Source organism: Cavia porcellus, unplaced genomic scaffold (genome assembly GCF_034190915.1).
Source record: "Cavia porcellus strain 051 isolate PalLab524CR breed Dunkin Hartley unplaced genomic scaffold, mCavPor4.1 scaffold_7, whole genome shotgun sequence".
NCBI lineage: Eukaryota > Metazoa > Chordata > Mammalia > Rodentia > Caviidae > Cavia > Cavia porcellus.
In genome coordinates this window covers 92003531-92017051 of record NW_026947490.1, presented here as the reverse complement: position 1 = coordinate 92017051, position 13521 = coordinate 92003531, and the positions used below count along the sequence as shown (strand labels likewise).

Here is a 13521-nt window from a genome sequence, read left to right as displayed (position 1 = left end):
GGGAGCATTGATTGTTTTCAGGACCATGCTATCCACTTACACTAGTTTTATATGGCTGTGATAAACTTTTAATTTTCATTGAAGTGTAGTAATTGATTTGAAAAATAGACTTAAAAGTAGCAATTGCAGGGCTGAGGGTGAACTCTGTCGAGTGCTTACCTATCTATGGCTTACCTAACAGGTACAAGATGCTGGGTCCAAGGTTTAGCCCACACAAAATGGCAATAGAGCTAAATAAAGATTTGTCATTTTTTTAGGTCAAGAAAATTTTTAAAAAAAGTAATAATAAAAGAGAAAAAAGGGTCTAGTGACTTATTTAGGAATTCTGTTATTTGAACCCTATGCAAATGGAACCCATCAGGAAATGGATTAGAAATGGGTCAGTAGCTATTTTCTTTTGAAAAATCAACTTGAGTTTGTCCTATCACAAACAAAACGTCTATAAATAAGAATTTGAGCATGTGTTAACCCTGGAGCACACACACACACACACACACACACACACACACAACTCAGCAATACTACTGTAGATATTTTCCACAAGCTCTTTTATGAATCATCTCTATAGTGAAAAATTAAATATTTTTCCAAAGAAAACACCCATAGTGAAATTTGAACTCAAAATCATCATATACTGCATGAATTGTCAGAAATGTAAATAATAACTTTTACTAACTTAGTTAATGTCTGTTGAACAAGAACAGATAAACATTATGATAAGCACCTGAGGGGATTAGAAGATTTATTCCTGACACTTTGGTAGTGTATCTGGACAGGATCATTCCCATTTACTAGTTGTGAAATCAAAGAGTATTTACAGTTGTCTTTATTTTGCAGGAGAACATACTTGGAAAAAGCACATATGAGATGCTCTAACATATGTAAAGTTTATACAAATACTTCTACCACCAATCAAGGACACCTTACAAATTGATTGCTAGGGTTTTGCCAGAGTACCTAGATTCTGTTTGAAAGAGGACTTATCATCCTTCATTCAGTGACAATTTCATTATATTTAGCTACAGTAATTCTTATTAACTCTCAAGATAAATGACAGTGAGGAGTAATAATATAGATTACAATTTAACATGCATTTTGTTTGTGCTTAATATACTTCAATTGGAATCTGCTGAGTCATTTTGTGTCTGCAAAATGACACTAATGAAATCTGCAGAGGATTTTGTGTTTTACGTTTTCTTCGTAACTGCCTTACTTGATACAGAAATGTGGTCTTGAATGCACTCTAAAACCAATATTGATCTGAAGCAATATAACTTTATACAATAATTTTGTATGTATAATATCTGATATTATGATGTATAATGCATTGAACATATAGTTGAATTATCCTTGAAATTTGCTGATGGCTTTGGTGGAATGATTTAAGCTTCAGTGGAGTAAATATAAGTTGAGGGCATTAATCTGGATGTATTTGGGTTCACATGCTCTTAGGAGTATAGCATAATTTTAATTATTGCTTTGTATTTGCTTTAATTTTGAACAAAAGGCATTCAAGCCAAATATTAAAATACATTATAAAATTTTAGGTAATGTTGTAGATATAATCATAGGAAACACTAAACACTGCAGAATTTAAAATTTTGAAAAAATAAGAGTCTTGTACATAGTAAAGGTTATACATACATATATATGTATATATATGTACATATATGTATATATATGTGTATTTATACATATGTATATAAAGAATTACAAATCTGTAAGAAAAATGTCAATATTTACATAGAAACAGCCAATATACACATATGGGAATTTGCAAATTAATTAATATATAGAACAAAAAATTATAAAATATTTTATTAATAATTCTGCATATGCAAATTAAATATATAAAAGTAACATTTTAATTTGAATAACATGTTACAGATTTAAGAACCTGTAACACTTATCAATAAATCTACATGTACAAGACAATTTTGAGTGAGATGAATGAGTATAATTTTGTACAAAATTTAATTTAATAACTATCAACATCTGTATAGACCGTTAACCTCTGTTAACATATTAGTAGAACCTATGGCAGTCTGAAAAATACACAGGTGACTAAAATTATACACTCAGAATTCAAAACTCCAGATGACTAAAATTACAAAGACAGTTGTCAAGCCAGCAGATTGCTGATTTGTTCTTAATACTCCTCATGATTCATGATTTCTTCCAAACAGCAATATCTTTGGAAGGATTTGAAAAGGAATGTATATACTGAAATTTCTGCATATTACTTTTTCACCTTCTTTACTAAGTAGTAGTTTAATATATCAGGCCTCCTGGATACTTTCTGTAGACTCTGTTAAATCTTTTATGTATTCCTATAACCTCTTATTTTTTATCTGCATGTTAAGTGTAGCACTTAAGCTAGTTTAAACATTAATTACATTATGATACACCTTCATAGGCTTTTCATGACTCTAATGCTATTGTCATGAAGCCATAAATTGGAATCATTGGGTAACTGGAGACGGCATTGCTTAATTTTCCTAAAGAACTTTTGGGTTCTTGCTATTTTCACTCTTTTCTTGATACTTTTTATAAATAATGAATTATTATTTTTGGAATAGTTGTATGTATACCAAAAATCATAAAGATTATTTCTCATAGTCTCATAGTCTACTACGACTATCCTAGTTATTATTTTTTTGTTTTTGTTTTTTATTTATATTTATTTATTTACTTATTAATACCAGGAATTGAACTCAAGATCTTGCACTAGCCAGGCAGGTTCTGTGCTGCTGCTAATTATTATATTGATACAGTGCATTTGTTAAAATTAATACACCAGTATCATTACTAAGAGCAACATACTTCATATTTATTTTGATTTCATTTATATGCTTTTCTGTTTCAGGATCCCTTCTGTTGCACTATAGTTAGTTGGTTTGCATTATCCCTTAAATAAGTTTTTCTTTACCGCGAAATTCAAAAGAATTTATTCTTTTGATATTCTTAACAGTTTCACGTGAGTACAGATTGGGCATCTTGTGAAATTACAATCAGATTTGCTTGATACTTTCTTATTAGTGCACTCATATTTGCCCAAAGGGATGTTTAGTAACTATCCACTATAAATGTGTTTGTTAAATTCCAAGAAGACAAATGTACCATTTTCAAAATTGTTAATACATATTCTCATGGAAGTTTATACAGTGTGCACGAGTGATATTTGCAAGTGCTCAGGACACATGATCACACATTTTCTCACTGAAAAAAACTGGTTTCCTTGCAGAATGTGGAACTGACAAGCGCCTGGGCTCTTTGTGTTTATCTGCCTCTATAACATGGAAAAAAGATGTTGGGTAACAGGAGGATGATTATATGCAGTACTAACAATTACGACATTATGTAACATATGCAGTTAAAATAATACTGCAGAAATAAAGATTTTCACTGTTCTTTTATAAAGCACAAAGCAATTGCTTTTTAAAAAATATTTGTGATCTAGAATAGGCAAAACACTTTTGACTTCACAGTGAGAGTGTGGCCTATATGAGAACATGTTTTATCCATTCATCTGTTGATGGACATATAGAACATTTCCAACATGAATAAAGGCAAAGATGAAATAATAAACTAGAGATAAAATACAGATTGTAACAAAATATAAAGAACTTTAAAAATTCAGTCATAGAAAATTAATTAATCCAATTAGAAAACAAATGACAAGAACAGACATTTGAACAAAAAGATGGTAAGAATGAAAAATAAACTCAGAAATATGTCCAACACCAGTAATCGCCAGAGAAATGTAAACACACCTAAAAATATCTTACTATGCACTTATTTAAATGATAAATATATGTAAATATAAATATGTATATATACATATATACATATGAAATTAACCAGGTGCACTAACCTATCATACTGTGTCTCTCATTTGAATGAGGCAGAGTACAAAGAGAATAATAAAGACTGGATAGAAAGAGGAGGTGGGTAGGTATCTTCCAGTGGGAAAGCAGTCCAAGGGATCATGGGCAATATATATATATATATATATATATATATATATATATATATAAGCAAATGGTAGCAAGAACACAGAGAAAATTTAGCACATGTGTTCCTAGTGGGAAAGCTGAGGGGTACACCCGTTCTTGAAAAAAGTTGGGTGCTTCCTTGTAAAACAAAACATGCAATTTGGAAATATATTTACAATTTTGTGCATTTATCCCAGAAAAATGAAACTTACGTTCACATTAAAAAAATGTGTATCTAAGTGTTTAGAGCAGTTAGAAACAGTCCATATATTTTCATTTTTAAAATTTTTTAATTTTATTAATGCATGTTTTTAATAATGCAGCTTGCAGTCATCGTAGGGAGTGAATAAATCTCTTTTTGATCCCCTTTGCATCCCTCCCTCCCTCTTCCTCTTACTCCCCTAACCTGAGATTCATTCTTGTTGATATTATTAATGTTGGATCACGTAAATCAATATTTGCACTCACTGATGCTATTAGGTTCCTGTGTGTGGCATAACTTTGTTCTGCTTCTGTCCCTTCCTCACCTGTTGCCCGTGATCCCTTGGACTGCTTCCCCACTGGAAGGTATCTACCCACCTCCTCTTTCTATCCAGTCTGTATTATTCTCTTTGTACTCTGCCTCATTCAAATGAGAGACACAATATGATAGGTTAGTGCACCTGGTTAATTTCATTCAATATTATTTCATTCAGTATTTTCCTCATGCATCTATTTTCCTACAAATGTCTCAAATTTATCATTCTTTATAGCTGAGATAGACATATAGATATAGATATATCTGTATATCTATATATCTGTATCACATTTTTTCCCAATCATTTGTTGATAGCTTTACGGGTTGCTTCCAAGGTTATGAATTGTGGCACTATAAACATTGGTACGCATGTATTGCTGTAGAATGATCTCTCATTTCCAGAGAGCCTTGTGGTGATAGGGCATCCCAGTGCCTTTCTATGGGCTTGGACACAGTAATGTATAAATGTGACTATTCTATAAAGACCTCAATACACAGCACGTAAAAATAAAACACAAAAGTTTTGTATTAAATTGATGGGTATATTAAAGTTGGATTTTTATGTTTAATATTGTATCAGTTTTTCAAGATATTATCATTGGAAAAAGGGCATAAATAGTACAAATAATTTCAGCATTATTTCCATAAAATATATATCTAATATTGTATCAATGTAAATATAAATTTACCAAATCGTGAAGGAAAAAAGACAGAAAATGTCACGAAAGGGCATCCACCACCCAGGTCTAAGAAAACGTGAAATGAAATGGTGTTGATAATAACAGAGACTTATTGAAAAATACACTACTTATTTCAAATGTTACCATAAGTAAGACATTAAAATATTTTTCTTAGTTTCCAGAGGCAATGGACAAATAAACATATGCATGAAAGTTTTATAAAGAATGTATATTTGGCATCTATTTCCTGCAAAGGCTCTTTGCTTGTGAAAGACATGATATATGGCCGGGCTTTGCACTTCATGTTCAAAGTGGGATATCGCGTTTCTTTCCGGATTTCCTGGGGATGAAGGTTCTGAGGCAGGAGGAATTTGATGGAGGTTGCAAAGCGCATGTAATGGGCCTTATGATGCGAAACAGAGTAAAACAATGGTGGGGTTTGGGTCCAGGATGATCATGTTGTTGCAGAGCTGACTTACAGTTATGGCATCAGACACTACAATTATGGCATCGGATTAATGGGAATCACACTCACCTCCAGCCCAGCTGCCAGAATGCCAGGAAGCTGGAATAGCCCTCAGTGAAGCTGCAGAAGGAGTTTTGAAATTGAAGCCCAGGAGGGTGTAAATTCTGTTTGCAGAATCACATTCCACCTCAGGCAGATCCTGTATTAAAAGTAACGCTAGCAGTGCCTGATCTTCAGAAATCCATGAACTACTGGTCTAACCTTCTGGGAATGAAAATTCATGAACAGGATGAAGACAGCAGAGGGCTTTGCTGGGCTGTGCTGAGTACCAGTGTGAGCTGGAGCTCAGGGTGTCAAGGGCTCAGGTGATCACGCAGCAGCTTTTGCAGAATTGCCTTTTCTTGTCCCCAGAGAGAGTTGCCAGAGTTAGAAGACTCGATGAGAAGGGAGAATCAGAAGATCTGGTCTCCCCTAGTGAGCCTTGACACCACCCGGAAGGCAACAGTGCAGGTTGTCATCCTGGCTGACCCTGATGGACACGAACTTTGCTTTGATGGGGATGAAGCATTTCGAGAACTTTCTAGGATGGATCCAGAAGGAAATAAATTGCTGGACGATGCAACGGCAGCAGCTAAAAGTGATGAGTGGTCTGCTAAAAGAAATAAAGTGAGGGCTTCAGGGTCATGGAAGACATCACATGCAGCGAGCGTTTTTCATTCCCACTCAGCCCCGGAACCCTGAAGCATCTGCTGGTGGTAAATGCTCTTACTGTCAGTTGTGTCCTGTGCAGCCAGGGAGGTCTGGCTGATGAAGATTTGTGTATTTCAACTTTGAAAGCGCTAGTATGTTTTAGAAATGAAACCTGAATGTCACTGTTCCAAGTAAAGGGGAATTACTACTGCTATCTGCACTGTCCCTGGAATGGCACATTCCAGGTAACTGATTAAACAGTAACAAATTATTTTCTAGGCTAGGACAGCTCCATGGGTGCTGTCCTTGGTTGGAATGGAAGGAGTTTTGATGAGCTGTGACTCACTAGATTAAATAGGTTTGAGGGCCAGGGATGTAGCTCAGTGGTGTAAGAGCCTGCCTGGCAAAGTGTGAGGTTGTGAGTTCAATCCCTGGTACAAAAAAAAAAAAAAAAAAAAAAAAAAAAAAAAAAAAAAAAAAAAAAAAAAAAAAATAAAAGGATAAGTTTTACTGGAGCAAATGTTCAAGTAAATCCAAATCGATTGCTTGTGATGGTCATACTGCAAGTACATCATGATAATAAACTGTTGTAATATCTTGCTCTAAAAGTGGAATTGACATTTGACATCTTTAAAAATTTTACTGTTTTTTAAAACATTCTGTTCCTTGGACACAAAACTTATTAAAACCTCTGTTTTACAAGCTTTACATTTTGAGTAGCCAGAGAACAGAACAGACAAGGATTTATTGTGTTTTGATATCCCTGGCTCTGGGTTAGCTTCTTTATAATTTTTTTAATTCTCTAAAGAAAGGATCTTTAAATAGGTTAAATTATTTCTTCAACATGAAAAAGTCTTCTCTTTGGTTCTAGACAAGTTGGTTTTAATCACTGGAAACAATTATGTTGGATATATTTGTTGTTTTTTTTAATGCTTCTATGTGCAGGGTACAGACTCTTTATGATGAATGTGATCATTCTGTATATCAAATGTATCAATAAAATTAATTTTTAAAAATGGAAAAAAATGTATTTGTATGACCTTTTCCTGGATTACCTGGTAATTGAAGAAGGAAAGTAGTAGTAACTTTGTAGCAGAACAATAAAGCATTCATACAAAATGTTTTCAGATATAATAAATAATATTGAAACAAAGAAATGATGGGAACAATTGCTGAAATTTAAATGTTGATGACAGACAATAATTTGCTAATGTGAGCAACTTTTGATTTTTAAAAAAGTGCATTTTTTATGAAACATGTCTGTATTCTAAGAAAATGTATCACTAAGGCTTAAGAATAAAAGGCTTTTTAAATACTCAGAACATAATGATTTATATTGGCATAAATATGATTGTAATTTGGAGAAGGTAAGGACAGAGACAGAGGGAAATCCAGGAAGGGACAACAGGTGAGAAATTTCACCAATTGTAAATATGAGTAAAGGTATATGAGAATGTCAGACACAATAATATTCTTGAAACTTTTCTTTAAGCTAGAAATTATGTAAGAAACTGAAGTCACTAAAATATGAAGGGAATAAAACTAGAGAGCTTTTTATATAAATATATTTTGGGGCATTGATATCAACTAAATTTTTGACTAAAAATCACAAAAGTCATGCATTATAAAATTCATATACTAAATCATAATTCACCCATTCTTAATAAAGATTAATATGCCATTGCTTATCCATGATAAATTTATTCTAGTAGCTCTCCTGGTTTCTCGTCTTATAATATCCAATTTTGATTATTTAGCGCTTTGCTTGTATAACATTAAAACAAGGAAAGTGATAAATAGAATTGTGCTAACTGTTAAATATTCATTGAAACTCTGTAAGAAGAAAGATCACAAAATACACACACACACACATACGCACACACACAGACACACACACACACACGTTTTTGGGACTCTATTAATTATTCAAATTAGCAATGTGAAACAAAATCCCAGAACCATATGGAAAATAAAAGGCTTTTTTGATGAATGAAATAATTCAAAAATTAGTTTTTATGAACATAGAAATGCCATTTTTAAAATAGTTCAGTTTCCTTTACAATTTTATGTCAGATGAGTGTGTCAGAGGTGTTATCCTCTTACTAAAAGATCACGATTCATCCCAGATGTACTATAAATACGTAAGATAGTGAATCACATAACTTTTAAGGCACTCAGCCATGAACATATGTGTGAACATTTAAGAAGTGGCATTCCATTCAGAAACAGCAGCATTCTGTAGAGGTATTGAATGAGTGAATTGTAAGTTTCTTTATACGGAAACTTCCTGAAGTGCTTTTTAAAATCAGTGTAATGAAACTTTCATAACTGGTTCATGGGAAATATTTATGCCCTGCATTCTTTTACATTAATTTATTCTTGTTTCTACCAGGTAGTTCTTAAACTGTAAGTGTCTGTATCACAACTGATATAGATACCTTACAGTTTTCTATTTTGCTGTTACTGAGAAAAGCAACAAAATTTTTATCTGCTAGGATGCTGTAACTTTTGCGAGAGTACACAAATTGCTTTCTTTTCTTTGATTTTCTGAACTAGTGAGGCTATGACCTTGCATCTGATTATCTTTGGATGTGACAAATTATGTAGAAAACCTAGATAAGCCTCTCAAAATATAAAACACAAACATATGCATAATCAATAGGCGCCTCTCAAAGCAGTGTAATTGGAGCATTTATTCTATCCTTCTATTCTTCAGATAGTAAGGCTTAATGACTCTGCTAGAATAGAGAGCACTAACAAGAGTCACTTATTTTTAAGCTAGATGCTAAAGGAGACAGATTGCAAAGAGAGGCAAAGTTAGGAAAAAATAGTGTAAAACCGGATCTTATTTTATACTATTTCTATGGTAAAAATACAGTATATATTAAGAATAGTTGGGTTTTAAAGTGATCTCTAAACAGCTTGAGACACTGAATTCATTGTATCTTCTCATGTTAAGAGAAAGCAAATAAACATAGATTATAAAAGAATTGGTGAAATTATAATCATCATCAACTATCGAGCATTGTCATTAAGCACAGATTCACAATTACTGTCAGGGATCAAAGGAGAGAGGGAATGCTGACCTTGGAAGATCTCACAAAGAGAAGGTTTGCAAACAAGCAACACACGCCATTTTTGTGCTCCGAATCGCACTTCAAGTAAAGTTCCTTTTGTTGGTGGTGGGAACACACCACCATGGCTAGGGCTTGGTTAACAAGTTTTTGAGGTACAGTTATATGCTGTACACCTTTTTAAAATTCTGCTTCCATCTTATATTATAGATAATCCTTACGTAGAAAAGTGACTATAGTTTCCACTCCTCTTGTATTTTACTTTTTATATTTCACTGCTCAAAAGTGCTCTTCAATATGTGTGTGTCTTTCCACCATCAAACTGCTTTCTGGTGTATAACGCTGTTTTATCCTACAGTGAAAGTTTCTTTTATGAATAAGAAAAATACTATCTTAGCATTGGAAAGTAATTTAGAATTACTTATGTACATACATATATATGGAAAATTTATTTTAAATACAATAATTGGGTTTAAAATGTTATTATTCTTGGCCATTGTAATCCATCACATCAATGGCATCACAGAGCTATAGTTCTCAGTAAATAATGAGGAAAAAATAATCTTTTCAAACTTAATCAGAATCATTTATTATTAAAATATGAGTATAGGAAATACTACTAGGGATCAGGCTACATGATTTAAGAGGTACTTCTTTTATTATTCAAAGTCAATAATATAATTTTGTAGTTTTCTGTTATCTACAATATTTCTAGTTTTCTACCTCTTTGAGTTTTAACACCATGTAATAAACATAAGGATCCTTAGCATAGTAATCTACATGTGCACTTCATCTAAACTTGAGACAAATACATGTAACCCATATTATAAAAGCCAGATATTTCTAACTTTCATATAATAATATAAGCAATTGTTATGTAGCTTAGGGAAATTTGTTTTTGTGTAAGCCAACTCAGTGCACTTGACTATAAGAAAAACAAAAGCACTGATAGGTTTACGTTGTGGTTTTACTGTTGTTTTTCTTAACATTGTTTTCAGTATTGAGTATTGATTACATTTAAGGGTGTTACTGAATTCTTTTCAGCTGCCGATGTGATGTTATCATAACCCATATATCCTAACACTTTCCTACTAGGAATGCCTTAGTTTTAATAATTGTTCTCCTCGGTGATGTGCTTTTAGTTATTGCTAGAATGTTCTCCAGAAACAGACCCTCCCTCTACAGATAAACACATTTGGGCCCAGAAAATTAAATAACTTGCCTAGTGTTACACAGCTAATAAACTAGTGGCTTCCCCATGACTAAAACTGACAGGTGTCGATTCACATTGTAGTATTTTCCCCATTATTCAATTTTCCACTTTCGAAGCATCACTGGAAGTCCTCTTTAATGTGGCTTTATGAGATGTGATTTAAAAATTACAGTGAACACTATGGCTGTGTGCCCTCTAAGGGAAAGGCAGGGTCACAAAACAGGAAGATCTGTCTTCACTGGCCTAATCCACTAGGTCTGATGCTTTTGTTCGTCATGTTTATTTTGCCTTTAGTTTCTGAAGCAGTACACTTGCATACGTTTAGCTGGACCCTGTTTTAGTACCAGCGTGTTTCTTTAGTTCTTGTAAAATTTATTTGCATCTCCTGACCCCATATTTTGATTTGAAAAAGGTCTCATTTCTATGAATAAATAAATCAGAAGACTTATGCATGGTCTCCAATGATCCAGATTGGGAACCTATGTGACTCTTACTTATTTAAAAGAGAATTAGTAACATTAAATATTACAATTTACTTTTTGTTGATAAAAATTCCAGTGCACTTACATTAGTATCTACTTGGCGTATCTTGATTTTTATGTCATTACGTACTTACGATATTTATTTTTAATTGCTAACAGTTTAAAATGATATGAACATATTTAGATTGGCATTTCTAGTAAGAATGAAAGAATGCTTTTTTCTTTAACACACTAAATTTAATTTTGTAATAAAAACCTTGGATTGTACCATAATGCTAACCTGAATCTTTAGGACATTTAGCTAATTTCACATTATAACATATGATGTATGCCTCAAGAAAATTTTTTCATCATTTATTTGTAAATAATGCCTATAATGCCTTCAGATATTTCTTGTATAACTTTTTAACTTTCTAATAAAACAAAAATCCAAGAAATTGAAAAATCACAGGAATTGAGAGAGAAAGAAGAGACAACACTATTCATCAGAAATTACATACAAATTACCTGGAGAATATCATGCAAAACTGTTTACTTGACAAGCTGTTTCCATCCTCACTACAGTGTCATCATGCAGCAAATATACACTGACTTTGAAGAGGAGCCAAATCGTTCCTGGTCTCAACTACACTGTTGAAAACAGAGCTGAGGTCGGCCTCAGTCTTCATGGGACGTTCATGGTACTCTGAGTGCTGACAACAAGCCAAATTTAAGTAGAGAAATCTGAGGCAGTGATGAGTTAAAGTTAGGAACTGAAATAGAGAATACTTTACGGGAAGAGTTAACGGTGTTTTATTAAAATTTTTAAGGATCAGTTATTTGAGGAGCCTTTTTGTGAAAATCAGAATGTAATCATCAAAAATTCATAAAAGCAGAGATCCTGAAAGGGAAAACAGAAAGAGCAGAGTCACAAGGTAGGAAAATGCAGTGGACACCAGGAAGAAAATGGTGCCCAGGACCAGCAGGGACAGCGGCAGGGCCTGGGCGTGTGGGGCTGGATAAACTCCATTTTAAACACATTTTAAATCATGAGGTTTAATTTTAAACAGCTAGTATCTGGGTTAAGAAGTGAAGAAAGAAAACTTAATTAAATAACAAAAATTCTTCACTCAAACGCTGGTCTACTGTAATTTCCCTTATTTCTTCTGTATTATAAAAGCAGCACAACAGTTAACCGCTTAACAACACTGAGGTTCCCATACTGAAGTGAGAGACAGTGTTTAGGTCTTATGTCACCGTTACTGTGTAAGGTGTGTGGGAAAGTTACTGATTACTGGGCACCGGCCCCATGAATTAGCACAAAGCATTTATCAAAGAGATCAATTATTATGCGTGATTAAGTCAATATAGGATCCATCGACTAAATTGATATATTTGTAGAAAACTAATCTTTATATTTTTTAGATAAAAATAAAATTTCTAGAAGATGAGAAGAAATCAGTCTTACAATACTGAAATGTCACCTTGTCTTAGCAGAAATAAAAACTAGATTCAAACACACGCTTCATTATTGTAAATGAAGTTTAATCAATGGCAAGACCTTTAATCGGAGAAACAAATGAGCTTTTGCAATTCTGTCTTGTAAACAAAAAGCAAGCAATGTAATGTAGCTTGCACTGATTTTGCCTTATAACACTAAAAGTAAATTTTTGCTCTATCTAGCTATGAAAAAAATATAGACAAAATTTACCAATGTAACTTTTATGGTTTATATATAAAAAGTTCCAAAACGTGTCCTGGGCTCCCAGGCGGGGTCTGGGAAGTGACTGGAGCCTGGGTGTGTGATATTAAGGTGTGGATCTGCTGCTGATGTGCTTATCACAGCTCTGAGTGTGACTGTGCCATAGACACGAGGCCCACCCTGAGAGCCAATGACACCAGCCAAGTGATTCGTGGCTTCAACGCAATAAAAAGGGTTAGGATGTTCACCGCTCTCTGCACACCCTGTGGTGTGCTGTTCCTACTCGGACACCCTCTCTGCCTCGTTGCCTGTCTTGGAGCCCGGCTATGATATACTGGGATCGCTACAAAATGCCAGCTAAAACGAACCTTTCCTTTTCAGACTTGTGGGTCTCAAAGATTTTGTCCCAACAATGAAGAAGTAACGAAGACAATGAGGATGAATGAACAGATAACCTCTATATACCCATTAAAAGTACAATAAATGGTCATTGAATGGATAATAAAAAGTACTGTGAAAATTACATAGGCCCAAATTTGATAAACATTATGAAATGTACCCGTTATTTGAAGAATATGTCAAAACTCACACAAAAGATGATTTATATAGGTATATGCTCATTAAATTAATTAAACTAATAATTAAATGTCTAAAAGATAATGCATGTCATTTAGGTGAGTTCTAGAGTAGATTTCTCTAAACATTTAGGAATGAAATTATAGT

General features: G+C 33.4%; 1 pseudogene; it reads left to right on the top strand.

The window, feature by feature from the left end:
• Nucleotides 1-5467: 5467 nt before the first annotated feature.
• LOC100725364 (glyoxalase domain-containing protein 4-like) lies at nucleotides 5468-6399 on the top strand (annotated as a pseudogene).
• Nucleotides 6400-13521: the final 7122 nt, after the last annotated feature.